The sequence below is a fragment of the Schistocerca americana genome, unplaced genomic scaffold, assembly GCF_021461395.2.
Source record: "Schistocerca americana isolate TAMUIC-IGC-003095 unplaced genomic scaffold, iqSchAmer2.1 HiC_scaffold_1060, whole genome shotgun sequence".
NCBI lineage: Eukaryota > Metazoa > Arthropoda > Insecta > Orthoptera > Acrididae > Schistocerca > Schistocerca americana.
Genome location: NW_025725113.1, coordinates 20,001 through 25,000, shown reverse-complemented (window position 1 = coordinate 25,000; position 5,000 = coordinate 20,001). Strand labels below are relative to the sequence as shown.

The window sequence follows — 5,000 nt, the reverse complement described above, 5'->3', positions numbered from 1 at the left end:
GTATCGCCATCTATGAAAATACGGCGAAACCACATGCAATACCTCCATCTATGCGAATCTGACAACACTACGTCCGCCATGTCGAGCGCACCGCAAAACACACCGCCATCTGTAGGTCTCCCGCAACATGACCTCCTGCAACGACGATACCGGCATCTATGAGACGCCAAGCCGACTAAGACAGCCATGGGCCCACAGTGCCCTTCTTTCGACCCCACCCACAAAGCCTGCATCCTCTGTCGACAACAGCACCCCAACGCCAGCGCCTCTGCCGCACGAAGTCGTGGACCGGCAATCACTCCACCTGCACCCGTTCGTGCCCCACCCCAACCGCTCGACTCGCAACTCCAGCGGATGAACGGCGGACTTTGCTCGCACTCGCAATGTGCAATCCACCCCTATAACGTGCGTTTCATGAAGAGTTATGTCCAATATGCGACATTCCCGCTGTCCATATACATGAGCTGCGAGCTGTACCACGTACGAGCTACAGACGCGATCGCGTTGCTCTCTGTACGAATGCAGATGCTCAGCGGCAGCTAGGAGGCGCTCCATCCATGTCGGTACCGGTGAGCGTTGCACTCGCAGTCGCAAAAACGTACGGCAAGTATATTACTCGGAAGAGTCAATGACAGTCCAAGCCCCCCTGCGTGGGAAGAGTCTTCCTAGGCCATGACCCACCGGAAGGGCGCAGCGTCCCCCACCCCAGACATGTGACGTCACACTATCGGTATTGACGACTAGACTGATTCCTTATAATCATTTGCGATACACCGGTGGAAGCTGCCGAGACGAGTAACTACATAGCGGGCTCGCCGTGTCACTAATGTACAGAGATACAATAGTTTCGACTGGAACCGGATTAAACGTATACACGGCGCTGATTAGTAATAGATAGAGCCATCAGAATACAGATAATGTATACAACTGTCCGTATACATGCTGAAAGACTCTGCTCACAATCACACGTCAGCCAGACACTCTTATCACGCACTACTCTCTGCCTGTAACAGGCACACAGACAATATGTAAGCACCAGCATGGAACAACACCCAGTGCATCCTCTCTGCCACATTAGACAATCCACACTATCATAACCAGACCGGGAGGTCCACTCACAAAACAGAATATCTCACCCTTCCGACAACCACCATTGCTCAGCTAAGCCACCAACACCCACACATGTCCTACACAGGGGTGCACCCAACATCACAATACTGCCTCCTGTCACACCACACAAACAATGGCAGGAATGAAAGACACAGGTCTGCCACAAGCATGGAATCAGAGCGCCGCCTGTTATGAGCCAAAGGTGCACCCTGACGTGGCAAATCAGATGATGCCGCAGTCATTTACTTACGATAATCACAATCAACAAACCGGCCCCCCCCCCCCCCCCCAAAACACCTTTCCTTACAACAATGTGTACCTTAACCTAACCCGTATTGTACCTTAACCTAACCCGTATTGTACCTTAACCTAACCCGTATTGTACCTTAACCTAACCCGTATTGTACCTTAACCTAACCCGTATTGTACCTTAACCTAACCCGTATTGTACCTTAACCTAACCCGTATTGTACCTTAACCTAACCCGTATTGTACCTTAACCTAACCCGTATTGTACCTTAACCTAACCCGTATTGTACCTTAACCTAACCCGTATTGTGCCTTAACCTAACCCGTATTGTGCCTTAACCTAACCCGTATTGTGCCTTAACCTAACCCGTATTGTGCCTTAACCTAACCCGTATTGTGCCTTAACCTAACCCGTATTGTGCCTTAACCTAACCCGTATTGTGCCTTAACCTAACCCGTATTGTGCCTTAACCTAACCCGTATTGTGCCTTAACCTAACCCGTATTGTGCCTTAACCTAACCCGTATTGTGCCTTAACCTAACCCGTATTGTGCCTTAACCTAACCCGTATTGCGCCTTAACCTAACCCGTATTGCGCCTTAACCTAACCCGTATTGCGCCTTAACCTAACCCGTATTGCGCCTTAACCTAACCCGTATTGCGCCTTAACCTAACCCGTATTGCGCCTTAACCTAACCTATATTGCGCCTTAACCTAACCTATATTGCGCCTTAACCTAACCTATATTGCGCCTTAACGTAACCCGCGTTGCGCCTTAACGTAACCCGCGTTGCGCCTTAACGTAACCCGCGTTGCGCCTTAACGTAACCCGCGTTGCGCCTTAACCTAACCCGCGTTGCGCCTTAACCTAACCCGCGTTGCGCCTTAACCTAACCCGCGTTGCGCCTTAACCTAACCCGCGTTGCGCCTTAACCTAACCCGCGTTGCGCCTTAACCCAACCCGCGTTGCGCCTTAACCCAACCCGCGTTGCGCCTTAACCCAACCCGCGTTGGGCCTTAACCCAACACACGTTGGGCCTTAACCCAACACACGTTGGGCCTTAACCCAACACACGTTGGGCCTTAACCCAACACACGTTGGGCCTTAACCCAACACACGTTGGGCCTTAACCCAACACACGTTGGGCCTTAACCCAACACACGTTGGGCCTTAACCCAACACACGTTGGGCCTTAACCCAACACACGTTGGGCCTTAACCCAACACACGTTGGGCCTTAACCCAACACACGTTGGGCCTTAACCCAACACACGTTGGGCCTTAACCCAACACACGTTGGGCCTTAACCCAACACACGTTGGGCCTTAACCCAACACACGTTGGGCCTTAACCCAACACACGTTGGGCCTTAACCCAACACACGTTGGGCCTTAACCCAACACACGTTGGGCCTTAACCCAACACACGTTGGGCCTTAACCCAACACACGTTGGGCCTTAACCCAACACACGTTGGGCCTTAACCCAACACACGTTGGGCCTTAACCCAACACACGTTGGGCCTTAACCCAACACACGTTGGGCCTTAACCTGCTCTGTAATTGTCATACGACGCGTTAAATTAGTGTAGTGTTGCCTAACTGCAACCCCCGCAATATAGTTTGCTACCCGCACTGCCCGGTCCCCAGAGTATCGCTTCATGTTAAACACCTTGCAGCTATACACTGTAATGCGGATGGCAGCAGGACGTACATGCTCAATGCCCTTCGCAGTTGTTCATTGGCATTCGCATGGCGAAGCACAGCCTACGTTGTGGTACGGCTTGTGTCAACTGTCCGCTGATGTTGTACGTCCAAATCACACACTGTACTGCACATTGGTCCTCATGTACTGAATGATACATCGTGGTACATGTGTGACCGTACCACGACTGCGCCAACAACGGCGAACCATACGGTCCAAATATTGTGCACTCAGCTACGTGTCGTCTCCCTATAAGAGCTGGATTGCAGTATGGTATGCCGTGGATGGCGATCAGCATGAGCCGTCTGTTGATGTAGTGGCGCGTGTTGTCAGACGTAGTCGTCTCTTCTCACTCACCGTGATAGCATGGTGCACTGCGTTCCACATCTGCGACATGCGACAGAGGCCGGTTGACAGTCGTTCGCGCAATGGACATCGCATACGTACGGGGGCCACCTTCCACGTGTTCGCGAAGCGTGCACATGTTGTTGCGTGTATGTGGGCAGACATAGTGTGTCGTGACACCTGACACAGGCATGCAACAATCGTTGAATTTGCAAATGGCGATGGACGTCTACGTTTGCTGGTGACGTTACGCAAATGAACAACTGGTAAACCGTTGTGGTGCGGTTGTTCTCGCTAGAGGTGAATCAGTGATGGCGACGATCGGTTGAGCTACCAACCGGTTGTTTCAGCGATACCCACCATGCCCACGAACGTGAATGGCATGTGGGTGTGAAGCGATACGCGGCGGTGGCTGGGTGGGACCGTCCCCGGCCGGTGAGGGGGGGCCTCCCGGCGTGCTGGCCGCGCGGTGCGTGGGCGCACGCGCTACAGCCGGCTGGTGGGGGCGGCCAGTGGCAGGCGCGCCGGCCGACGGAGGCGGCAGGCGGCGCAGCTGCGCGCCGGCGCACCCTGCACGCGGCGCCGTGCGGCCAAAGTAGGTCCTCGCGGGCCCGGTGCGAAGCGCGGTGGACATCTGCAGTGTGCTGGTCCGATTGAGGACTGTGTGCGCTGAGGATGCGCCGCCGCCCGGCGCTCGGCGCCGCGACGCCGTCTGCTGCTCGGTCGCCTCTGCGGTTCTCGCAGGTGGTTTGTATCGCAGCTGTGCGGACGTGTTGGCGCGTTCGCTTCGGCACCCAAGTGGGGCTTTTGTCCTTCTGTGGCGCTGGCGTTGGAGCTGCCGGCCACCGTAGGTGGCGCGTGTTGTCTCCCGCCGGCAATGCCACGACAGCACGCTCCCGGGCCTCTGTCGGCAGCGGCAAGCTCAGTTGGGAGCACGGGTGGTCGCACCTAAAGCGTCTACTCGCCAAACTCCGGGCGATTGCGCCTCTCTCGAACCCGACCAAGTACTTAGGACGGCGCTGCGCGCCGCCGGGACCTGAGAGGGTTTCGAGGTGTATTGTGCAGGGGAGCTCAGCCTCCTCCTGTTTGCAGAATAATTGAGCGGACGCTTGCGTGTTCGCGCGGGCCCCCGGGACACACTCCCGGGCGGCCGGCTGCTCAGCTCTAGTTGACGCAGCTCCCTGGTTGATCCTGCCAGTAGTCATATGCTTGTCTCAAAGATTAAGCCATGCATGTCTCAGTACAAGCCGCATTAAGGTGAAACCGCGAATGGCTCATTAAATCAGTTATGGTTCCTTAGATCGTACCCACGTTACTTGGATAACTGTGGTAATTCTAGAGCTAATACATGCAAACAGAGTCCCGACCAGAGATGGAAGGGACGCTTTTATTAGATCAAAACCAATCGGTCGGCTCGTCCGGTCCGTTTGCCTTGGTGACTCTGAATAACTTTGGGCTGATCGCACGGTCCTCGTACCGGCGACGCATCTTTCAAATGTCTGCCTTATCAACTGTCGATGGTAGGTTCTGCGCCTACCATGGTTGTAACGGGTAACGGGGAATCAGGGTTCGATTCCGGAGAGGGAGCCTGAG

At 54.5% G+C, this 5,000-nt stretch overlaps 1 non-coding gene across 1 annotated transcript in view; it reads left to right on the top strand.

Annotated features, from left to right (window-relative positions):
• The first annotated feature begins 4,585 nt into the window (after window positions 1–4,585).
• Window positions 4,586–5,000, top strand: part of LOC124559943 — a 1,910-nt gene continuing 1,495 nt past the window's right edge. Inside the window, exon 1 of the ribosomal RNA XR_006968972.1 lies at window positions 4,586–5,000. This exon is cut by the window's right edge and continues 1,495 nt beyond it. This is a non-coding gene — a ribosomal RNA (small subunit ribosomal RNA).